General features: G+C 41.9%; 1 protein-coding gene across 2 annotated transcripts in view; it reads right to left on the reverse strand.

The window, feature by feature from the left end:
• il1rapl2 (interleukin 1 receptor accessory protein-like 2) overlaps positions 1 to 26,793 on the reverse strand; it is a 1,302,096-nt gene that overhangs the window by 431,016 nt on the left and 844,287 nt on the right. The gene's annotated exons all lie outside the window — the stretch shown is intronic.

The following is a 26,793-nucleotide window of genomic DNA, read 5'->3' on the forward strand; positions in this document are numbered from 1 at the left end:
GTCCATCACCTGAAGCTTAATAGAAGTTGAGTAATGCAACAAGACAATGATCTGAAAGACAAGCGTTAATCAACAACAGAATAGCTTAAAAAGAAGACATTTTGTAAGGAGGAATGGCCTAAAATTCCTCCAAGCTGATGTACAGGACTGATCAACAGTTATCAAAATCATTTGGTTGAATTTACTGCTGTACAAGGTGGGGGGGTGGTCACACCAGTTACTGAAAGCAAAGGTTCACATACTTCATTCAACAGATACAAGTAATATTGGATCAATCTTTTTAATACATAAATGAACAGGTATAAAGCTTTTTGTGCTATTTATTTAATTGGGTTCTCTTTATCTAGTTTTAGGACTTAAGTGAAGATTGATTACATTTTAGATCATATATGTGCAGATATAGAGAAATATGTAGTGTTCACAAACTTTCTAGCACCACTTTATGTACTTTGATGATAAATTTGCATTGAACTTAATGCTGGGTCTCAACCTAACATGTTGACAATAACTTTCCAACAGATTCTACTTGACCAACTTAACAGCATGAACATTAATTTCTATAACTTCCGATAATTTCTCCCCCTCCCCTTCTCTGTTTTTTCATTCCCCATTCTGGCTCCCCTCTTGCTCCTTCTCTTCTCCTCACTTCCATCTGATTCCTTTCCTCCTTTCCCTTTCTCCCATGGTTCACTCTCCTCCTCTAAAAGATACACTCTTCAGCCCTTTATGTCTTTCACCTATCACCTCTCAGCTTCTCATTTCATCGCTCCTCCCTCACCTACTTACCCACACCCCAACCTGGCTTCACCTGCTAGCTTGTACTCCTTTGTCTCCCCCAACCTTCTTATTCTCGCTTCTTCATCCTTCCTTTCCATTGCCGATGAAGGATCTCAGCCCGAAATATCGAACTTTTATTCCCTTCCATATGTGCTGTGTTCCCCTGCCATTTTGCATGTGTTGCTCTGGATTTGCAGCATCTAAAGAATCTCTTGTATTCTACTTGGCCCACTGAATTCCTCCAGTTGTAAGGAGCTGGCTCAGGAATAGGAATCTACCAAATGCAGATTTTCTCAGAGAGAGTACATTTTATGTTTATTGATTGAGAGTCTGAGAGTCTTCAGAAAATAAATAAGTCCCAATTAACTATAGGCCATTAAATATTCTCTTCATTTGCCCTATTTCCATTAACCTAGAAATTCATGTGTGTGCATTGCAGGATAAATTCTACCATTTCACTGTTCATCTTTACATTACTATTTGCTGCTCTGTCAAATTGATCATCTGCAGTTTTTCAGCCTGATGCCTCTAACCCCTCTCTGTTCCAGTTCTTTTCATTTTGCTCTCTCTCTATTTCCAGTTCCTACCTTATTTCTTCTTTTGGCACCCCACGGGCCCTCGTGCACTTTTGCCTCTTTATTTATGTACGCCACTTGGAGTCATAGAGTCATAGCACAGTACAGAACTAGGCCCTTTGGCCCATCTAGTCCATACCAAACCATTTAAACCACCTACTCCAATTGATCTGCACTGAGACCAGAGCACTCCCTACACGTACCATCCATGGACCTATCAAAACTTCTCTTAAACATTCAAATTGAGCTCGCATGCACCACTTGTGCTGGCAGCTTGTTCCACACTCTCACGACTCTCTGAGTGAAGAAGTTTCCACTAATGTTCCTGTTAAATTTTTCACATTTCACCCTTAACCCATGACCTCTGGTTGTAGTTCCACCCAAACTCAGTGGAAAAAGCCTGCTTGTATTTGTCCTATTTGTACCCCTCATAAATTTGTATACCTCTGTCAAATCTCCTCTCAATTTTCTATGTTCCATGGAATAAACTCTGCTAAAATCTGGTTTTGTGGAACAATAGAATGTTACAACTAGGGAGTTTATTTATTTCTTTTGGAGATACAGTGTGAAATGGACCAAACCTCATATTTAATCTTAGCCTAATCACAGGATAGTTTACATTGAGCAATTAACCTACTAACCCGTACATCTTTGGGCTGTGGGAGGAAACCAGAGCACCCGGAGAAAACCCACACAGTTCATGGGGAGAACGCACAAACTCTTTACATACAGTGTAAGAAGTGAACTTTGAACTCTGATGTGCCTATAACTAGGGAGTTCATTTGGTCCATCCCGTATAGATCAATCATATCAATGCCGTTCCCACACACTCAACCCATTGTCAAGTTGTACCTATTTAATACTCTACTGAAACTAATCATTGATCCTGTTTCAACCACCCCTTCAGGCAATGTTTGCCAGAGCTGAACTACTCTCTTCTAAACACACACAAAATGCCAGAGGAACTCAGCATGTCAAGCCATACCTATGGAAATTAAAAAAACAGCCAACATTTTGGGATGAGACCCATCATCAGGACTGGAAAGGAAGGGGAAAGAGACCAAAAAATAAAGGGGGGGGTGGGAGAATACAAGCTCGAAGCAGATAGGTGAAGTCAGATGAGGGGCAAGGTTAGTGTGTGGGGAAGGTGAAGTAAGAAGCTAGAAGGTGATAGGTGAGATCAATTGAGAGACAAGTTGGGTAAGTAGGGGAGGGGTTGATGAAGTAAGAAGCTAGAAGGTGATAGGTGGAAAAGGTAAAGGGTTGGAGAAGTAGGAATCTAACTGGAGAGGAGAGTAGACCATGGGAGAAAGGGAAGGAGGAAGGGCTCCGGGGGAGATGATAGGCAAATGAGAAGAGAAGGGGTAATAGGAGAGCTAGAGTGGAAGCAGTCAATCGAACACAGGTACCTGGAATCCTCCGTGGGTCCAAACTGGGAGGCTTGAAAATGGAGCTGTAAACCATGCAGAACAAGATAGCGGCCATAGATGCTGCCTAACCTACTGGGTCCCTCCAGCATTTTCTGTGTGTTGCTCTAGATTTCAGGCATCTGCAGAACTGTTTGTGTTAACTCTCTTCTAAAACTTTTTTCTCTCACATCTCCACTTTCTCCCTTTCTGTGTCTCCAGGAATTCAAACCATTCACAGCATCCCTCTATTGAGTACAGCCATTTTCCGTTCACTAGTATAGGTAATGGAGGAGAAACCTGGAGCAGCTAGATAAAATGCACATGGTCACAGGGAGAAAGTACAATCTCCCTACAAATGGTGGTAGGTGGGAACTGAACCTGGGCCACTGGGCTACAAAAGTGTATGCTAACCGCCACGCTACTGGAATACTTTAAAGTGGTTGCTTTAATTTTAACTTGCCAATGGAAGCAGATTTCCAGCAGAGGTAACATTGTTGATAAATTAAGTAATTGAAATAAAGTATTGATTTTCCCATTCTGTTACCAGAAATCAGCTAATTTTCCAAAGTACTGTTATAACTCTTCCACAATAAAAAAAATCTGCTTTCACACATGGAGAGTATGGTGGGAAAGTTTATAGTGCCGATGCCTGACGGCACCACAGGTCAGGGTTCGATCCCGACCTTGGGTGCCGTCTTTGTGCAGATTGTCAATTCCTTCTGTGATCTTCCCAGTGCTTCTGCCTCTTCCCAAATCCCAAAGACAAGACAAGAGGATCGCTGGGTTAACTGGCCACACTAAATTGCCTCTTGAGTCCACGGGAGCGGTAGAATCAGCAGGAGTTGATGGGAATAAAAATGGGATTAGTGTAGGATTAGTGAAAATGTTAGAGACATTTGGACATAGATAGGAAAGGTTTAGACCAGTCACTGCCTGGGATACCTTCACATGCTTTGGTTCCCAACCTGGAATCCACAGAACCCTTGCCTAATGGTGTTCGTCCACGGCATAAAAAAAGGGTTGGGAACCCCTGGTTTAGAAGGTTAGGGAGTTGAAAATGGGACTAGCTTAGATGGGTGTCTAGTTGACATGTGCCAAATGGGCTGAAGGGCCTGTTTCCATGTTGTATGACTCAATGTTGTCTGATGATCGGTGTATTTTGTGGCTTCATGACTTTATGACTAAGATGGGTAGAATATTTCCATGCAGTAACTCCCTTTTACAGGGACCTCCTCCATGGAAGGTAAATATTTTATTCTTGTCAATATAAATAAGTACAAGATCATACAGATAATAAATCTACACTAATATACTTCTAAATTTCACTGTGAACAAATATTTAGTTCAGATCCAAAGACACACGGCAGGTAGGTTTTCTAAGCTTACTTGATGGTTTCTAGGAACTAAATTCCACAAATGGTCAAGTAATTAGAGGTAAATTGATTCTACGCGCAGTAGTAGTTAAACTACAGTGACCTGGACCACGTTAAAAGTTTGTTTTTGAATAAGTAGGTGTTTTTGTTTCCTGCTTAAAATCTTTGAAAATTTTATAACACATTTACTTTCATCATCGTTATGTGCTGTGTTGTATGACACAAGCAATTATGGTGACTGTTATTGTTCTTGAAAAATTTTTCTACAGAAGTGGTTTGCCATTGTCTTCTTCTAGGCAGTGGCTTTACAAGATGGGTACCTCCAGCCATTGTCAATACTCAATATATTATTCATTTATCACATTGTATTAATAATTATCAATAATCAACGTGCTTATGAAATGCAGCATGTAGTGCTTCTGCTCCACAATTCCAGTGACCTAATTTCAATCCTGACCTCTGAGCTGACTTTGGCATGTGTCCATGTTCAGCAAGTCACTTTCCTTCTCATTCCCACCATCCAGTTTCTTATTCTGGCTTCTTCACCCTCCCTTTCTAGTTCAGATGAAGGTTCTGAGCTCGAACTCTCAACTCTATTCATTTCCATACGTAGATGCTTATTGACCTGCTGAGTTCCTCCAGCAACTTGTGTGAGGGTTTCTCTGGATTTCCAGCAACCACACAATCTCTTGTGTTAATGATTTGCTTCCCCCAGTCACTGCCTGGGATACCTTCGTGTGCTTTGCTTTCTTCCTATATCTCAAAGATGTCCTCGTAGGTTAATTGGCTGCTGTAAATTGTCCCTTTGTGTTAGAAAGTGGAAAAGGAATCAGAGAGGAATTGGTGGACATGTGAGGGAAAATAAGTTGTCGGGTGACTTATAACAAGGAAATGAAGGGGACTGTTGGGATTACCCTGCTGTGTGCTGACATGGGCCTGATTCAAGATTGCTTAATGTTATTTCCAGTACATAAGTGTAAAGGAGAACAAAATAATTGTTATTCTGAAGTTGAAGTAGCACAAAAAAAGCACAATGAGATAAATAACTCAATAATAAAAAAACACGATACATATGAATACATAAGATAACTTATAAACATAGATTGACTGTATGTCCATAAGGTGATGCTAGGCACAGTCTTGACATCAGCTGACTGACAGGAAATGATATGGTGGTGGTGAAGCGGGTGTGGAGGGGAGAGTTAGTGAGTAATGGTGGTGAGGAGGGATGTGGAGGACTGTGTTAGTTAGTGGGTACTAGAGGTGAAGAGGGTGTGGAGGGGTGGATTGGAGGATTAGTGAGGCTTAATGGACTCCATCTACACAGCAATAACTATGAAAGCACAGAGAGGAAGGGAAGGATTGTGTTTACATAAAGGAGAACATTTTCTCTTCCCTGCAGACTATTTTCTGTTTTTAATTTAATTTAATTTAAATTTTAATAGGAAGTCCAAACTTTTTGACTTCATAGATTTTGCATTCTTTTATTAGATCTTTAAATTTTAAGCCTGTTTATCAATAGTTCGTAGGGGGCAAGCAGAAGTAAGAAGCTGAAACCATTAACTTCTACCAGTTGCACTTCACACTACAGCTTAGCTCGCTTTTGAACAATTCCCAAAGTGAGCAAATTACCTCAAGCGATGCAGTAATAACAGCCGAGGATTTTACATGAAAAGTATTTGAATGATAATTTAGTTTATAACTTCTGACTCCCTGTACTATTGCAACAAGGTACAAGAGAGATTTTTAGTACTTTATTAATTTTGAGTGAGAGGCAGAAACTACATTGAGCTCGATGACAGATAACTTAGATTACAATGAGCCACTGGACGAACCATGTAGATATAATCACATTCTCTTAGAGTCAGTTTGTTGGTCAGATGAGTCTGCCCAATTGCTTGAGAATAATTCATGAGATTAACACAGTTTTTATTACAGAATCATATCCCCAAAAACACAGTAAGCTAACAGTTTTTGGGAGAACCAGTGTTAATGAATCAGGTTAATAAATTTTAGCAGCTTCCTGAAACCAAAGAGCTGATTCTGTACTTCAGAAACGGTAAGATGAGGTCCTCACAGATGAATCAGAGGTGGAGAGTGAGCAATTTCAAGTTCCTGGATGTTAATATCTCTGAGGACCTAACCTGGACCGAACATATCGATGCAACTATAAAAAAGGCAAGACGGCAGCTATACTTAGGAGTTTGAAGAGATTTAGTAAGTCACCTAAAACAGTTGAAAATTTCTACAGACGTACCATGGACAGTATTTGACTGGTTGTATCACCGTCTGGTATGGGGGAGGGGAGCTGACTGCAGAGAGCTGTAAACTCAGTCAGCTCCATCATGGCACCTGCTCTGTGATATCCAAGGCGTCTTCAAGGAATGATGCCTCAAAAAGACAGCATCCAACATTAAGGACACCAATCACCCAGGACATGCCTTGTTCTCATTGCTACCGTCAGGAAGGAGATACACAAGCCTGAAGATGCACACTCAGTGATTCAGGAACAGCATCTTCCCTTCTGACATCCAATTTTTGAATGTATATTGAACCCATGAACTTCACTACTTTTATATTTCTGTTTTTGCTCTACTTATTCAATTATTTGATATACGTATATACACTTACTGTAATTCGTTGTATTTTTTCTATACTTCTTATCTAATACATTGTACTGATGCCAAAAGGTTAACACATTTCATGACATTGGCTAGTGATATTAAACCTGATTCTGATCGTTGAAGTCATTGACCTGAAACAGTACCCTAGTTTCTCTTTCTAAAGGTGCTGTAAGATCTGATAAGATTTTCTTATATTCTCTGATTCCAGTTGGAATTCAATCGGTATTTGGTATGCCACTAAATGATTCTAGCAGATTATGTATCACGGAGAGTATTTTAACTGGTTGCATCACCAGTGGGTCTGGAGGGGCCACAGTACAGGATTGGAAAAAGCTGCAGTGGGTTCCAAACTCAGCCAGCCCCACCATGAACACTAACCTCCACATTATCGAGGATATCTTCAAAAGGCAACACCCATCATTAAAGACCCCCATCACTCAGGACATACCCTCTTCTCATTAGGGAGGAGGTAGAGGAGCCTGAAGACTTACACTCAATGTTTTAGGAATAGCTCAATTCCTTCAGCCCTCAGATTTCTGCATGGACAATGAACCGATGCATGAACATTACATCCATAATTTTGCACTAATTTTCCACTACTTATTTATTTTATTTTATATAGACATAGCTGAGGGAGGTAATGGGGACAAGCTCCCACTGCCTATTAAATGCTCCAAATGGCATGTGTCTCAAATAGTCTTTGGTAACCAAGACTGGCTCCTGGCCTTCACATGTGGCTTAGCTACTAAGCCTGATGGATCCGTTTCTACGAACAGGAGAAGAGGAAAAGGCATGTTAGTGGCACCTTAAAACCAGTTGCTTTGGGCAGATGGGGCTCATCAACTTGATTGGCAGCTCACCCAGGAGAAGAAAATCTCTGATCTCAAACCTCTGCTGGTTTGTGGCTACACCCACTCATGGGGAAGTCTTCAAGAGTAAGCCCTGAGGAAAAATCCAGAGCTGGAGACCTTAAGGTAGTTCAACACTAACTGGCAACTCCTGTGATGTTGTTGGTGCCAAACTGTATTGATCTCTGCCATTCCTTTGGATTCATCAACTATGTAGAGAGGGGCAGCCCACTACATGGGCAACAACTTGCTCTCCATATTGTACTGTCCTGTCTTCTGTACTATTTGTATATCACACAGACAACTAAGATGCAATATCCCGACAAATGGAGTGCCTCAGATATATCTTACTGTAATTTTTAAATTTTATGTATTTTGTGTATTTCACTGTACTGCTGTGAGCTTATACCTTTGCAGTTTCATTTTCCTATGCTTGTATGTATTTTATATAATCACTTATATACATGTAATTGCTCAGTGAGTTTCCCAGTAATTATGATCCAATTGCTTCTATATTTTTCTAGAAACCTCTTAGTTCTCAGCAGCAGGTGTCACACGACTTGATTCTGATATTTTATGGGTAATTTTTTATCACTGGAATTTTGTTACTGTATCTCTAGTCTGAGTATGAGATGACTATGACAGATTTTCCCTTTGTCTTTTCTTTGTTCTCTCAATCCTCTTTCTTGTTCATTTTATGTTTTTGTAACATTTAATAAAACAATCATAAGCAATAACTTCTACGCCTCATTCTTAATGTCTGAAGAACTTTTGGATCACAAAATTCAAGGTTCAAAGTAAATTTCTTATCAAACTACATGCATGTCACCATATACAATATTGGGATTCATTTATTTGCAGGAATTACAGTAAATGCAAGAAACAGAACAGAATAAATGAAAGACTGCACCCTGTAGGACAGGCAAACAACCAATGTGCAAAAGACAACAAACTGCAAATACAAGAAATAAAATCAAATAATAATGCCTTCGATCTGAGCAGACTAGATGCTGACAAGGAAGTACCGATTGCCTGGCTCAGAGACAGAGACCTCTTCGTAGAAACAGAGAGGTTCCTTGTCGCAATACAGGACCAACACAAAAAAAAAATTTTAAAAATACATAATAAAAGGCCATCAAAAATGCCAAGAGAAACCAGAGACAATCCAACACATCACAGGATCCTGCAGCAGTTTAACTCAATCTGATTACTTACACAGGTACAATCAAGTGGCAAACGTCATTCACCAAAATCTTGCTTTAAAATACAAACTCATGAAAGAAACCACACTTTACTATAAATAGGAGCCTGATCTAGTTTTAGAGTCAGAGTCCGACAAATTATATTGCAACCGATTGGTTATTACAGAGAGGACCATCCATAATAACTCAAACACGAGAAAATCTGCAGATGCTGGAAATTCAAGCAACACACACAAAATGCTGGTAGAACACAGTAGGCCAGGCAGCATCTATAGGAAGAGATACAGTCGATGTTTCAGGCCGAGACCCTTCGTCAGTACTAACTGAAAGAAGAAATAGTAAGAGATTTGAAAGAGGGAAGGGGAGGGGGAGGAGGAGATCCAAAATGATAGAAGACAGGAGGGGAATGGATGAAGCTAAGAGCTTGGAAGTAGATTGGCTAAAGGGAAACAAAGCTGGAGCACGGGACAAAGAAAGGCGGGGGGGGCGGAGCACCAGAGGAAGATGGAGAGCAGGCAAGGAGTGATTGTGAGAGGGAAAGAGAGAGAGGAAAAAAGGGGGGGGGAATAATAAATGAATAAATAAAATAGGGGATAGGGTAAGAAGGGGAGGAGGGGCATTAGCGGAAGTTAGAGAAATTAATGTTCATGCCATCAGGTTGGAGGCTACCCAGACGGAGTGTGCAGTGTTGTTCCTCCAACCTGAGTGTGGCTTCATCTTGACAGTAGAGGAGGTCATGGATTGACATATCAGAATGGGAATGGGACGTGGAATTAAAATGTGTGGCCACTGGGAGATCCTGCTTCCTCTGGTGGACAGAGTGTAGGTGTTCAGCAAAATGGTCTCCCAGTCTGCGTCGGGTCTCGCCAATATATAGAAGGCCGCACTGGGAGCACCGGACGAAGTATATCACACCAGGGAACTCACACGTGAAGTGTTACCTCATCTGGAAGGACTGTCTGGGGCCCTGAATAGTGGTTAGAGAGGAAGTGTAAGGGCATGTGTAGCACTTGTTCCGCTTACAAGGATGAGTGCCAGGAGGGAGATCAGTGGGAAGGGATGGGGGGGGGGGAACGAATGGACGAGAAAGTTGCGTAGGGAGCGATCCCTGCGGAAAGCAGAAATTGGGGGGGGTGGGAAAGATGTGCTTGGTGGTGGGATCCTGTTGGAGGTGGCGGAAGTTACGGAGAATTATATTTTGGACCCGGAGGCTGGTGGGGTAGTAGGTGAGGAAAGGGGAACCCTATCCTTAGTGGGGTGGCGTGGGGATGGGGTGAGAGCAGATGTGCGTGAAATGGGAGAGATGCGTTTGAGAGCAGAGTTGATGGTGGGAAGGGAAGACCCTTTCTTTAAAAAAGGAAGACATCTCCTTCGTCCTGTTTCTCTTTGTCCACACCTCTCCCCGGCTCAGCCTTCTGCATATTGGTGAGACTCAACGCACACTGAGAGACCGTTTCGCTGAACACCTATACTCTGTCTGCCAGAGGAATCAGGATCTCCCAGTGGCCACACATTTTAATTCCACGTTCCATTCCCATTCTGATATGCCAATCCATGGCCTCATCTACTGTCAAGATGAAGCCACACTCAGGTTGGAGGAACAACACCTTATATTCCGTCAGGGTAGCCTCCAACCTGATGGCATGAACATTGACTTCTCTAACTTCCGCTAATACCCCTCCTCCCCTTCTTACTCCATCCTCTATTTTATTTATTCATTCATTTATTATTCCCCCCACCTTGTTTCTCTGTCTCTCTTCCCCTCTCACAAACACTCCTTGCCTGCTCTCCATCTTCCTCTGGTGCACCCCTCCCTCTTTCTTTCTCCCGTGTCTCCAGCTTTGTTTCCCTTTTTCCAATCAACTGTCCAGCTCTTGGCTCCATCCCTCCCCCTCCTGTCTTCTCCTATCATTTCGGATCTCCCCCTCCCCCTTTCAAATATCTTACTATTTCTTCTTTCAGTTAGTCCTGTCGAAGGGTCTCGGCCCGAAACGTCGACTGTACCTCTTCCTAGAGATGCTGCCTGGCCTGCTGTGTTCTACCAGCATTTTGTGTGTGTTGCTTAATCCATAATAACTGTCTGGATATATTAATATAGAATAAAAAAGCAAGAATAACTTATTTAATAGATATAGCCAGTTCAAACACACATAACATACAGAAGTCAATAAATTAAAAGAACACCAGAAATATGCTGAATTAAAAGAGGAAGTTGAAAGACTTTGGAACATGAAAAGGGTATCCATTGACCAAAATATTAATATACACAACTGGTATCATCCCAAAGTTACTACACAATAGCATTAAACTAAGGCCACAGAGTAATATCTATGTAAGACTTCAGAAAGGCTCAATACTAAACACCACCAGAATATTCTGAAGGTTCCTAGCAGTTGACAAATGAGTGTGCTTAGCTATGCCCGTTCCTCAGGTTTTACTAGATTGAGTAGAGAAAAAAATAAAAATATAATAATAATAATATAAAATTAAGTAATGAATATCAAGAACATAAGATGAAGAGTCCTTGAAAGTGAGTCCATAGTTTGTGAGAACAGTTCAGTGATGGGGTAAGTGAGGTTGAATGGTCAAGAGCCTGATGTTGAGGGGTAATAACCGTTCCTATCCCTGGTGGTGCGAGTCTTGAGGCTCTTGTATCTTCTTCCTGATGGCAGCAGCAAGTACAGAGCATGGCCTGGATGGTGGGGTCCTTGATGATGGATGCTGCTTTCCTCTGACAGCGCTCCTTGTAGATGTGCTCAATGGTGGGGAAGGCTTTACCTATGATGGACTGGGCCGTATCCATTACTTTTTGTAGGATTTTCCATACAAGGTCATTGGTGTTTCCACACCAGGCTGTGATGCAGCCAGTCAGCACGTTCTCCACCACATATGTATAGAAGCTTGTTAAAGTTTTAGATGTCATGCTGAATCTTCACAGACTTCTAAGTAAGTAGAGGTGCTGCCATGTTTTCTTCATAATTACACTTACAGGCTGGGTTCAGGACAGGTCCTCTGAAATAATAACACCAAGGAATTTAATGTTGCTGTCTCTCTCCACCACTGATCATTGATGAGGACTGGTTCATGACCCTCTGGTTTCCTCCTCCTGAATTCAATAATCATCTGTCTGGCCTTGCCCAACATTGAGTGAGAGGTTATTGCTATGGCCCCACTCAGGTACATTTTCATTCTCCCTCCCTTATACTGACTCGTCACCACATTTGATTCAGCCAACAACAGTGGTGTCATCGGCAAACTTAAATATGGCATCAGAATCAATAGTATCAGGATCTTCACAATCTTCATCACCTCAGTATTGACAAACAATACAATTCCTCTATACTTGATGTGTTTATCTATGCTCTCCGTAAAAACATCTCAGCTGTTTACCTCTATTACTATTCCACTTGGCAGGAAGTTTCACGTAACTAAATAAATGAGTTTTGTTTTCAATTTGATGTGGCTGTGCACAATTGCAAATTTACTTCTTGTCACATTAGACAACAGCATCTTCTGATGGTTCCATAATATGGTAAATATATCAGTTTGAAATATTATCATTGCCTCCTCGAAAGCTTCTGATCATTTTTCATACATCTTGACATTTAAAAATTTACATATTTTCTTCATCTGTCAGTGTGTTTTCATGCTGAGAAAGCCTCAGTAAAAATGAATTTCCATTTCCACTCTAAACACTAGCTTTCCATTATACAAATGCCACTTACCATTGTTCTACAGGTTACATGCAAAGGATTTGAGTTATTCATCTCAGCCTCTCTACTTCACAGTCTGTAAAATTACTTTAAATTCTCCCCACTCTGAAATAGAGTTGGTATAGGTGTGTGATAGCTCTAGCAACCTACAGTTTCAGCCCAAAATATCGACCGATTATTTCACTGCTTAGATGCTACCTGACATGCTGAGTTCCTCCAGAGTTTCCTCAGCACTGAAGCAGTGAAATAAACAGTTGATGTTTTGGGGTGAGACCCTGGGTTGCTGGAGCTATCACACCTCTGTGCCAGCTCCAGATTTCCCACATCTGCAGAACCTCTTGTGTCTCAGCTATAGTCCTGTGAATGTACAGTTTGCAATGTCTCCCTGTGACTGTGAGTTTTTTCTCCAGGTGTTCTAGTTTCATTCTGCATCCCAAAAACATGCAAGTGCAAAGTTTCAATGTACATTTATTAATCAAGTACACAGACAGTACATAACCCCGAGATTCGCTTTGCCACAGGCAGCCGCAGCACCAATGAATCTGTTTAAAGAAAAACCCCACGCAACAAAGGCCAAACACCCAACTTGTTAAAAAAAAGAACAAAATGCGCAAACGGCAAAAAGCAAGCAAATAATACACCGAACATTAAATATCAAACCCTAGGGTCCTTGAAATAGTCCAGAAGCTATAGCCACTAAGTCAGTTAGCTCACTGATGTGTCAATAGCTGCAGGCCACAGTGCACAGAGCCAGTTCCACACCAAAGTGCCCCGATCAAGTCGCGCAAATAGTAAAGAAATGAGTAGTAAAATCACATGGAACATGAACCTTAGAGTCCCCAAAGCGAGTCCACGGCTGTGGAGCATGTTCTATGCTGAGGATATTAAACAGCAAACCGCAGAGTCTTCTGAAAATGAGTACAGAGCTTAATTGACCACTGTGAGTCGGTCAGTGATGGAATCCAAAGGGAAATGAGGGGAGAATAAAATGCCATGAGCGTGGGATTAGTGTAAGGGGCCAGTGCAGTCATGGTGAATGGAAACGCTTTGTTTCCACATGTGGTTATTTTGTGATTCCATGTTGTGTTATTCAGGGCCCTTAGCATTGTTGGTGACCTCTACCATCAGGCAAAATGTACCCAGAACTATTTGGATGGGAAACAGCTTCTTCCTCTCAGACTGTAAGACTACTGAACTCCTTGTCACCACCCAGGTCTCATCACGTATAAAACGTCAATAGCGTTATAGTGTTTACTTCTTAACTTATGTCATAAATGCACCTTATTATTTGTTAGTTTACTTGTGTTATGTGTGTGAGTTATATATACTCGGTTGTGCACCTTGGTCCAGAGGAACATTGTCTCTTTTGGCTGTACACAAATATATGGTTGAATGAAAATCAACTTGAACTTGATTTGAACTTGATTCTCCAACTCTACCATTTCTAGGTCTCCAGCACAAAATCTCACCTCCAGTTACAACACTAGCCTTAGCTCTATGCTTCCCTCTGCAAATTCTGCATTTCAAGAGTGTGACGGAGTGGGTCTGCCACAAGTAATTTCTTCTCACCCCACTAATAGCCCCATAACTCTCATGATCCCTGTCTGGCAGTGGTTACATTATGCTTATCGGGTGCACACGCTCGGCTAACGTGTGGCAAGGAGACTTCTGTTTGTACTTGCACACTCCAGGGCAGGGGCATTCTTTGAAACATCCTGTTTGTCACTGATTCCAATTTCAGGGACCTGACTTCTTCTGCTGACTTTTAATGGCAGTTGGCAGTCCAACTTAAAGGTGCATTACTGCCACCAATAGGACAGAAGTGTGGTGTAGAGAGTTGGGAAATAAAACCCCTGCTAGTTCTTTATCAAACGAAAACCAAATTACCCCCCAAAAACCCTATAGATTGTAAATAATGAAAGAAAATACTGTGAATTAAATTAAAGCCACTTCCATAATTTAGTAAAGTTTTTAAATGAAACCAATCAACCCCGAAGATTTCTTTCAACCTTATATGCCTCACACCGTAACAGAATGTGTTCAACTGTTTCATAATGATGACAAAATTTACACAGCCCAGAATGACGTTTTCCAACAAAATGCAAGGAATAATGAAGCTAAGTCAAGTCAGTATAATTTCTTCTCTGATTGTCTTACCCCCTGCTCTCATAAACCCAGCAGTTTTATGTATTCTGTAAAGGTGTCTCTCCTTATGCCCATTATCCCATAAATCTTGCCATAACCCTTTTTGCGACTCAGATCTTAAATCCCCATCTACTAGCCCACTGTTTGACCTTATTAATCACTAATTGCATCCTATTTACAGAAAAATTGAAATTTCTACCTCTAATCCATAAAGCTCCATCACCTGCATATGGTGACTCACCCACCCCAGTACATATTTTAGAGAAAGTATCATTAATCACAATATTAAACAATGAAGGGCTACAAATATTGCCTTGTGGGGTCCCATTCTCTATCTCATAGAAACCTGAATATAGTTTACCCACCTTACCTGCATGGACCATCCAAATGAAAAACTCGGAAAGAAATTATACAGTTTTCCCCTCACTCCTAATTTACATATTTCAATCAAGAGACCCTTCTTCCATAACATATTATATGATTTTTCAATATAAAAATACTGTTATTATAACTTACATAGAAACATAGAAAATAGGTGCAGGAGTAGGCCATTCGGCCCTTCGAACCTGCACCGCCATTCAGTATGATCATGGCTGATCATCCAACTCAGAACCCTGTACCAGCCTTCCCTCCATACACCCTGATCCCTTTAGCCACAAAGGCCATATCTAACTCCCTCTTAAATATAGCCAATGAACTGGCCTCAACTGTTTCCTGTGGCAGAGTATTCCACAGATTCACCACTCTCTGCGTGAAGAAGTTTTTCCTAATCTCGGTCCTAAAAGGCTTCCCTTTTATTCTCAAACTGTGACCCCTTGTTCTGGACTTCCCCAACATCGGGAACAATCTTCCTGCATCTAGCCTGTCCAATCCCTTTAGGATTTTATACGTTTCAATCAGATCCCCCCTCAATCTTCTAAATTCCAACGAGTATAACCCTAGTTCATCCAGTCTTTCATCATATGAAAGTCCTGCCATCCCAGGAATCAATCTGGTGAACTTTCTTTGTACTCCCTCTATGGCAAGGATGTCTTTCCTCAGACTTGGGGACCAAAACTGCACACAATACTCCAGGTGTGGTCTCACCAAGGCCTTGTACAACTGCAGTAGTACCTCCCTGCTCCTGTACTCGAATCCTCTTGTTATAAATGCCAGCATACCATTCGCGTTTTTCACCGCCTGCTGTACCTGCATGCCCACTTTCAATGACTGGAGTATAATGACACACAGGTCTCGTTGCACCTCCCCTTTTTCTAATCGGCCACCATTCAGATAATAATCTGTTTTCCTGTTTTTGCCACCAAAGTGGATAACTTCACATTTATCCACATTAAATTGCATCTGCCATGAATTTGCCCACTCACCTAACCTATCCAAGTCACCCTGCATCCTCTTAGCATCCTCCTCACAGCTAACACTGCCACCCAGCTTCATGTCATCCGCAAACTTGGAGATGCTGCATTTAATTCCCTCATCCAAGTCATTAATATATATTGTAAACAACTGGGGTCCCAGCACTGAGCCTTGCGGTACCCCACTAGTCACCGCCTGCCATTCTGAAAAGGTCCCGTTTATTCCCACTCTTTGCTTCCTGTCTGCCAATCAATTCTCTATCCACATCAATACCTTACCCCTAATACTGTGTGCTTTAAGTTTGCACACTAATCTCCTGTGTGGGACCTTGTCAAAAGCCTTTTGAAAATCCAAATATACCACATCCACTGGTTCTCCCCTATCCACTCCACTAGTTACATCCTCAAAAAATTCTATGAGATTCGTCAGACATGATTTTCCTTTCACAAACCCATGCTGACTTTGTCCGATGATTTCACCGCTTTCCAAATGTGCTGTTATCACATCTTTGATAACTGACTCTAGCAGTTTCCCCACCACCGACGTTAGGCTAACTGGTCTATAATTCCCTGGTTTCTCTCTCCCTCCTTTTTTAAAAAGTGGGGTTACATTAGCCACCCTCCAATCCTCAGGAACTAGTCCAGAATCTAAAGAGTTTTGAAAAATTATCACTAATGCATCCACTATTTCTTGGGCTACTTCCTTAAGTACTCTGGGATGCAGACCATCTGGCCCTGGGGATTTATCTGCCTTTAATCCCTTCAATTTACCTAACACCACTTCCCTACTAACATGTATTTCCCTCAGTTCCTCCATCTCACTGGACCCTCTGTCCCCTACTATTTCCAGAAGATTATTTATGTCCTCCTTAGTGAAGACGGAACCAAAGTAATTATTCAGTTGGTCTGCCATGTCCTTGCTCCCCATAATCAATTCACCTGTTTCTGTCTGTAGGGTCAGCAAATGTCTTAACCAATCTTTTTCTTTTCACATATCTATAAAAGCTTTTACAGTCAGTTATTACAGTCAACTTCTTTATTTACTCGTGTTTTGCTATCATCTCCCAAACATAAAACTGAATCCAATGCTATTCTACCCTTCTGAAAGTTACTCTGATAAAATACTATATCACCTCTCTTTTCCAAAATGTAATTTAAATGCAGGAGGAGGAGATAGCAGCGCACTGCGCGCGCGCAGCCCACCGGTGAAAATGATATCGTATCCGTTAAATAGGGGCCGTGGACAATCCTGATTTGATGGAGACAGATGTGAAAGCACAGAGGAACATCTGGAGAAATTTCTGAAACACAGGTTCACTGCCGCTGTTACTGGGCGATCGAGAATCTTCCGCAGGGATAGCCCCAAAATCCCCGGCTTTGGTTGCTGCTGGCGACCGAGACTGAGGTCGAATCGTTCGGATAGAGATGGTACTTGGTACTCGGTGTCAGAGGGCTGATCGGAGGCTCGAAGTTTTCGGATGACTCAGAGTCGGACTGTGGTCGGGCATGGCAGGGAGAGTTTTCTTCCTTCTCCCGTCTGCGTGAGATGTGGGACATTTGAGAGACTTCGAAGTTTTTACTGTGCCATGGACTGTTCTTCATCAAGTTATGGTATTGTTGCACTGTTGTAACTATATGTTATAATTATGTGGTTTTGTTAGTTTTTTCAGTCTTGGTCTGTCCTGTGTTTTGTGATATCTCACCGGAGGAATATTGTATCATTTCTTAATGCATGCATTACTAAATGACAATAAAAGAGGACTGTGTGTCTTCATAATCTAAAATGCTTTATTACCATACATTCCATAAGTTTACACAAATAAGGTGGGCTGTCTTTAAAAAAGTTCCTGATGTGGTGGCACATGATCTGTGTTGGCTCAGTGGAAGAGTTCATTTTAGGGGATGAGGAGAGTGCTGGCTCCTGGAAAACGGTTCACTTCTCAACTGATTTGGTTGCACAACGTCATTGCAAGCTTATTGTGATAACCGTATTTGTGGACAATTGTGATTGTGAAGAAGGGTGTGAATTTCTGTGGTTTGTTTTTCCTGTAATTGTCCAGGCTCATGGTAACAACTCCCCTGCATTCCAAAAACAGATGATCCCCTTTCTCCTGAAGTAAGGAGATCTCCGACTTAAAGGCTTTTTGCTCATTTTTTGCTGGAAGTGGGGAGGGAAGAGAGGATGCACTCTATTACTTCAAACTGGCATTTTGGAGCTATAGTCCCTAAATGAGTGATGGTATATATCTGTATTTTCTCTTTTGTCATTTTGCTTTTTATTTGCACTTTTTCTAGTTTTTTTTTTACCTCTGGCACACAATTAAAACCTTTGCACTGAATGTTCCGTTGTGGCCTGCCATCTGACCTTTAATGTCCACACCTTCATAAGGGCAAGCAACCCTGACCAAAACCCATGGTGTGACAAAGAGCATACCAATCAAACCTGTGCAAGTTCCAGGGCTTGTTCAGAAACATACTAAGCTCCAGACTTAATTCACAGTTTAATTTCCAAGTTGTGGGCCCATGTAGAACACATTTGTAGACCCACAGTATTGCAAGCATCAAACCCAGTTCTGCAGGTCTTTGCTAAACACATTATGATACAAATCCTGACAAATTCTGAAAAGTTGCTTAATGAAATAAAAGGATCTGTAATTCATTTCCGAATCTATGGAAGCTGGGATACGAGATGACTCGCTCCAAAAGAGATCTGTCTTTCAAAGTTACTTAGACTGACATGGAGAGGAATAGGCCTCATGAGGCCTCTTTTGCATGTGCAATATACACTCAGAATCGCAGCTATACTGTACACCTGCTAATTATTGCAAATATCTATCATGTGGCAGCAACTTAATGCATAAGAACAAGCAGACATGCAACACACACAAAATGCTGGAGGAACTCAGCAGGCCTGCCAGCATCTATGGAAAAGAGTACAGTTGACGTTTTGGGTGGAGACCCTTCAAGAGGTTTACTTGTCATTCAGACCAAACAGTCAAACAAGGGGGGAATGTGATCAAAGTGACTTTTACTACGGAATTATTGTTGGTACCAGACACAATGGTTTGAGTTGCTGATTACCAAGGATTTTCATACACAACAGCCTCCAGAGTTTACAGTGAGTGTTGTGAACAACAAAAAAACACATCCCAGTGAGTGGCAGTTCTGTGGGCAAAAATGCCTTGTTAATGAGAAAGTTCAGAGGAGAATGGTCAGACTGGTTCAAGCTGGCAGGAAGACGATGGTAACTCATATAACCATGTGTTGCAATGGTGGTGTACAGAAGAGCAACTCTGAGCACACAACACGTTGAACCTTGAAGCTGATTGGCTACAGCAGCAGTAGATCATGAACATACATTCCTGAAGTTAATGAAGTAGCCACTAAGGGAAGTTAAAATATTGAAGCTTGTTTCTGCAGCCAGATCAAAGGGTTTGTGGGGAAAGACTGCAGTCTAAGGTCCTTCTGTCACTGGACATTGAGGGACTGATCCCCATGTAAAAGTATCTCAAGCATGTGAAGAGTATTCCACCCAAGGAGATCACAGGTGGTATGACACCAGTTATGACAAATAATCTTGATAATGATCTCTACAGATGTATAGAGGGGAAGGAGACTGTAGTTGCTGGAACAACAAGCCAGATGCTGGAGGAGCTCAACAGGTCAGACAGCGTCTACAGAGAAAAGTGCACGGTTGAAGTTTTGGGTCAAGACTGTTCATCCGGACAGAGCCAGATGCAGGAACGCGACCAGAAAAATCAATTATTCATTTCCCTCCATCAAATTTGCCTGTGGCAATGAGTTCCCCAGCATCTTGTGTGTTACTACAAATGTCTAGATCTGATAGAACTATAGATGTAATAGACAAAACTATGTAAAAAAGCCATGCGCTGATTTTTTATTTCTTATAAATGCTTCTTGAATAAAGGGTAAGATGAGGGAACATAAGGCAATCCTCAGAGGGATCAGTAGTGGAGAGAGTGAGCAATTTCAGGTCCCTGGGTCTCAAGATCTTTCAGAATCTGACTTGGTCTCAGCATGTCATTGCAGCTATAAAGAAAGCAAGACAGTGGCCATTTTTCATAAGGAGTTGAAGAGATTTGGTTTGTCACCTAAAACACTTGAAAACTTCTATTGATGTACAGTGGGGAGCATTCTGACAGACTGCATTCACTGTCTAGTGTGGAGGTGGGGGTGCTGCTACATAGGACCAAAAGAAGCTACAGAAAGTTGTAAAATTAGTTATCTCCACCTTGGGTACTAGCCTCCACAGCATCCAAGACATCTTCAAGGAGTGGTGCCTCAGAAAAGTGGCGTCCATCATTAAAGTCTGCCATCACTCAGGACATGCCCTCTTCTCATTGTTACCATCAGGAAGGAGTGTGACGGCATCCTGAATTACCCTTATGAACGGTGCTCGATTACCTCTATGAACTGTGCTTTTGAAAAGAGAGAGAGAGAATGAAAGAGAGACTAAATTTGGACTGTCACTTTAAGGCACTAGAAATAACTTTTGGATTTCTGCTGAATTCGGAGCTCATAAGTCACTATGGTAACCGAGGGCGGCGTTATTTGATGGACAATCGATGTTATGATTTTTCGGCAGCGTGTTTATACTTCCAAGGACATTTGCCTGTTAGTGCATTTCTTACACAGACAAAAGAAGGGAGGAGTTTTTTGACTGACAGTTGGTACTCAGTACAGTGAGCTAAATAGGAGGTCAGATGATATAGATCTCAGGCACATGTTTTGGACACTGAATGAGCTTTGTTGTGCCCTCAGAAAAAGTGGGTTTTTGGACGATCAATCAGGTGAATCGATCAGTCGCTCTTGCAGTGAGAAAAGAGATTGACCAGTGGGGAGTTGTCCATGTGTTCACCCTTGCCTGAGTTGATCGCTCCACCACAGAAAACCGGTCGCCTTTGTTGTGGTCACAGTCGGTGGTTTTTAAAGGATTTCGGAGGACAACGAGAAGATCGACGGGGTCAGCTCACCTGAAGACTCAAATCTCTCCCTCCCTCTCTCTCCATCACTACTCAACTCAATACCACAAACTGAACTGAATTTTACCCCTCATTGTAAGACTGTATCTATTTACCCCTAGACTTGAAGAAGCTTGATTTTCATATATTTTTCCACACTTACTTATATATAATCATTGCTAACCTGTTTGATTTATCTACATTTATATTACTGTATTGCGTAGTTACTAATAAATATTATTAGTTAATAGCAATACTGGACTCCAAAGTGTTTTCTATCTCTGCTGGTTCTTTAACCCGTCATGGGGTACGTGACAAGGAGGTACAGAAGCCTAAAGGCACACACTCAGTTATTCAGGAACAGCTTCCTCACCCTCGGCCATACAATTCCTAAATGGACATTGAACCCATGAACACTATCACACTTTTTAATATATCTAAATTCTGATTTTGCACTATTGTTATTTAATATGCATATATATACTTACTGTAATTGATTTACTTTTCCTTTCTTTCTATATTATCATGTATTGCATTGTATTGCTGTTGCTAAGTTATCAAATTTCATAAAATACGCTGGTGATAATAAACCTGTTTTGGATTCTGATTCTGATTTCTGAAATAATAGAAATACGCTGCCCATTTGCTTAAAACATGATATGGTTTAATAATTTGGATTAAAGGGTAGCTTGATTACTCAAGGCACCAGAACTATTTCCCCTGCTTGAAGTTAATTGGTGAAGGTTAAATTAGGAAAAAGCACCTTGTCTGTACAGGGGTGAGGACAGAGATAAAGATAATTTCTCCCTGTGTCTTTTGCACCAGATGACTGAGGTGCTTTTGCCAAAAGTTGCAGAGTTGACTAATTACTATAAATGTGGCTTTCATTCTGCCCATAGGTCAGAATTGCATTTCATTGACTTTCATTGAATGAGCAACAGTCAGACATCGTCTGGTCTGAAAACATTATCTGGTTCCTTCATGTATGCAGCTTATAATAAACCTACTCCTGGTTTCCAGTGCTCCCCATACCTTGCTTGAATTATTTTCACTCTTGCATTTGTCAGAATAAAGAAAGCTCTTGGCAAAGTACTAGGTTACAGCTGTTGTTATGACCAGAAGGGGATTTATGTTATGGAAAACAATTGTTAAGTAACAGGTTCCCACAGCAAAGAATGAAGCCTTTCTGTTAACCTTGTCTCTGATACTCATTTGAACTAACCAATTAGTCCGACAACTCAGTTCTATCTGCAAAGAACTGGTATGAATGTTATGGCGTTATCAGAAAGTCCAATGGAATTCAGTATTGATTCTACAAAAATCCTAGCATAAATTTGTAAGAAGCAAATCTTCAGTCATTTTGAGAAAATTATAAACTATATAAATAGGACAATCAAAATCAATTAACTGCAGATTGGACTGATTATGAGAGAAATTTTAATTACCTTCTAATTTCTATTCCATCTTATGACAGATAATCAAGATGTTGCTGTACTGTATTTTCAAGTGTTGACTAATTAAAATAAACTTGATTGGATATTAGAGATCCCACAACACTATCCAAAGAGGGGTGCCAGTGATTGGAGCAATGTTTGGAGATAGCATTGTTCATTTTTTAATTTTGTTCAGTCTGCACACACTTAATTAACGTTGGCAAAATTAGGGATCGTTAATAATTTATAAAGCTGATTTTTTTTTTGTTTCAGCAACAAATTGCGGCTAAACTGGTAATAGCAATGAATAATATTTCCAAATTCAATGTGGTCCACTGTGGTTTTATAAATTCAGTTCCTGAAACTGGTGGTGTGCTTCCTGAGGCTCCTGTTCCTTCTGATGAGGTCCTGAAAGGAGAATATAGGGAGCTAGGAAGGGAGTTGAGAAAAAGGATCGCACAGGTAGTAATCTCGGGATTACTGCCTGTGCCACGCGACAGTGAGAGTAGGAATGTGATGAGGTGGAGGATAAATGCGTGGCTGAGGGATTGGGGCAGGGGGCAGGGATTCAAGTTTTTGGATCATTGGGACCTCTTTTGGCGCAGGCGTGACCTGTACAAAAAGGACGGGTTACACTTGAATCCTAGGTGGACCAATATCCTGGCAGGGAGATTAGCGGGGGCTACTGAGGTGACTTTAAACTAGAATGGTTGGGGGGTGGGAATCAAATTAAAGAGGCTAGGCGTGAGGAGGTTAGTTCACAACAGGGGGATGGGAACCAGTGCAGAGAGACAGAGGGGTGTAAAGTGAGGGTAGAAGCAAAAAGTAGTAAGGAGAAAAGTAAAAGTGACAGGCCGACAAATCCAGGGCAAGCATTAAAAAGGGCCACTTTTCAACATAATTGTATAAGAGCTAAGAGAGTTGTAAAAGAGCACCTGAAGGCTTTGTGTGTCAATGCAAGGAGCATTCGTAATAAAGTGGATGAATTGAAAGTGCAGATTGTTATTAATGATTATGATATAGTTGGGATCACAGAGACATGGCTCCAGGGTGACCAGGGATGGGAGCTCAACGTTCAAGGATATTCAATATTCAGGAGGGATAGACATGAAGGAAGGGGAGGTGGGGCGGCGTTGCTGGTTAAAGAAGAGATTAACACAATAGAAAGGAAGGACATAAGCCGGGAAGATGTGGAATCGATATGGGTAGAGCTACGTAACACTAAGGGGTAGAAGACGCTGGTGGGAGTTGTGTACAGGCCACCTAACAGTAGTAGTGAGGTCGGAGATGGTATTAAACAGGAAATTAGAAATGTGTGCAATAAAGGAACAGCAGTTATAATGGGTGACTTCAATCTACATGTAGATTGGGTGAACCAAATTGGTAAAGATGCTGAGGAAGAGGATTTCTTGGAATGTATGCGGGATGGTTTTTTGAACCAACATGTCGAGGAACCAACTAGAGAGCAGGCTATTCTGGACTGGGTTTTGAGCAATGAGGAAGGGTTAATTAGCGATCTTGTCGTGAGAGGCCCCTTGGGTAAGAGTGACCATAATATGGTGGAATTCTTCATTAAGATGGAGAGTGACATAGTTAATACAGAAACAAAGGTTCTGAACTTAAAGAGGGGTAACTTTGAAGGTATGAGACGTGAATTAGCTAAGATAGACTGGCAAATGACACTTAAAGGATTGACGTTGGATATGCAATGGCAAGCATTTAAAGGTTGCATGGATGAACTACAACAATTGTTCATCCCAGTTTGGCAAAAGAATAAATCAAGGAAGGTAGTGCACCCGTGGCTGACAAGAGAAATTAGGGATAGTATCAATTCCAAAGAAGAAGCATACAAATTAGCCAGAGAAAGTGGCTCACCTGAGGACTGGGAGAAATTCAGAGTTCAGCAGAGGAGGACAAAGGGCTTAATTAGGAAGGGGAAAAAAGATTATGAGAGAAAACTGGCAGGGAACATAAAAGCGGACTGTAAAAGCTTTTTATAGATATGTAAAAAGGAAAAGACTGGTAAAGACAAATGTAGGTCCCCTGCAGACAGAAACAGGTGAATTGATTATGGGGAGCAAGGACATGGCAGACCAATTGAATAATTACTTTGGTTCTGTCTTCACTAAGGAGGACATAAATAATCTTCCAGAAATAGTAGCGGACAGAGGGTCCAGTGAGATGGAGGAACTGAGCGAAATACATGTTAGTAGGGAAGTGGTGTTAGGTAAATTGAAGGGATTGAAGGCAGATAAATCCCCAGGGCCAGATGGTCTGCATCCTAGAGTGCTTAAGGAAGTAGTCCAAGAAATAGTGGATGCATTAGTGATAATTTTTCAAAACTCGTTAGATTCTGGACTAGTTCCTGAGGATTGGAGGGTGGCTGATGTAACCCCACTTTTTAAAAAAGGAGGGAGAGAGAAACCGGGGAATTATAGACCGGTTAGCCTAACGTCGGTGGTGGGGAAACTGCTGGAGTCAGTTATCAAGGATGTGATAACAGCACATTTGGAAAGCAGTGAAATCATCGGACAAAGTCAGCATGGATTTGTGAAAGGAAAATCATGTATGACGAATCTCATAGAATTTTTTGAGGATGTAACTAGTAGAGTGGATAGGGGAGAACCAGTGGATGTGGTATATTTGGATTTTCAAAAGGCTTTTGACAAGGTCCCACATAGGAGATTAGTGTGCAAACCTAAAGCACACGGTATTGGGGGTAAGGTATTGGTGTGGGTGGAGAATTGGTTAGCAGACAGGAAGCAAAGAGTGGGAATAAACGGGACCTTTTCAGAATGGCAGGCGGTGACTAGTGGGGTAACGCAAGGCTCAGTGCTGGGACCCCAGTTGTTTACAATATATATTAATGACTTGGATGAGGGAATTAAATGCAGCATCTCCAAGTTTGCGGATGACACAAAGCTGGGTGGCAGTGTTAGCTGTGAGGATGCAGGGTGACTTGGATAGGTTGGGTGAGTGGGCAAATTCATGGCAGATGCAATTTAATGTGGATAAATGTGAAGTTATCCACTTTGGTGGCAAAAATAGGAAAACAGATTATTATCTGAATGGTGGCCGATTAGGAAAAGGGGAGGTGCAACGAGACCTGGGTGTCATTATACACCAGTCATTGAAAGTGGGCATGCAGGTACAGCAGGCGGTGAAAAAGGCGAATGGTATGCTGGCATTTATAGCGAGAGGATTCGAGTACAGGAGCAGGGAGGTACTACTGCAGTTGTACAAGGCCTCGGTGAGACCACACCTAAAGTATTGCGTACAGTTTTGGTCCCCTAATCTGAGGAAGGACATCCTTGCCATAGAGGGAGTACAAAGAAGGTTCACCAGATTGATTCCTGGGATGGCAGGACTTTCATATGAAGAAAGACTGGATGAACTGGGCTTGTACTCGTTGGAATTTAGAAGATTGAGGGGGGATCTGATTGAAACGTATAAAATCCTAAAGGGAAACAACAGGAATTCTGCAGATGCTGGAAATTCAAGCAACATACATCAAAGTTGCTGGTGAACGCAGCAGGCCAAGCAGCATCTATAGGAAGAGGCGCAGTCGACGTTTCAGGCCGAGACCCTTCGTCAGGACTAACTGAAGGAAGAGTGAGTAAGGGATTTGAAAGCTGGATGGGGAGGGGGAGATGCAAAATGATAGGAGAAGACAGGAGGGGGAGGGATAGAGCCGAGAGCTGGACAGGTGATAGGCAAAAGGGGATACGAGAGGATCATGGGACAGGAGGCCTAGGGAGAAAGACGGGGGCGGGGGGGTGACCCAGAGGATGGGCAAGAGGTATATTCAGAGGGACAAAGGGAGAAAAAGGAGAGTGAGAGAAAGAATGTGTGCATAAAAAGGAGTAACAGCTAGGGTACGAGGGGGAGGTGGGGCCTAGCAGAAGTTAGAGAAGTCAATGTTCATGCCATCAGGTTGGAGGTTACCCAGACGGAATATAAGGTGTTGTTCCTCCAACCTGAGTGTGGCCTCATCTTTACAGTAGAGGAGGCCGTGGATAGACATGTCAGAATGGGAATGGGATGTGGAATTAAAATGTGTGGCCACTGGGAGATCCTGCTTTCTCTGGCGGACAGAGCGTAGATGTTCAGCAAAGCGGTCTCCCAGTCTGCGTCGGGTCTCACCAATATATAAAAGGCCACATCGGGAGCACCGGACGCAGTATATCACCCCAGTCGACTCACAGGTGAAGTGATGCCTCACCTGGAAGGACTGTTTGGGGCCCTGAATGGTGGTAAGGGAGGAAGTGTAAGGGCATGTGTAGCACTTGTTCCGCTTACACGGATAAGTGCCAGGAGGGAGATCAGTGGGGAGGGATGGGGGGGACGAATGGACAAGGGA

The sequence above is a fragment of the Mobula hypostoma genome, chromosome 10 (assembly GCF_963921235.1).
Source record: "Mobula hypostoma chromosome 10, sMobHyp1.1, whole genome shotgun sequence".
Lineage (NCBI taxonomy): Eukaryota > Metazoa > Chordata > Chondrichthyes > Myliobatiformes > Myliobatidae > Mobula > Mobula hypostoma.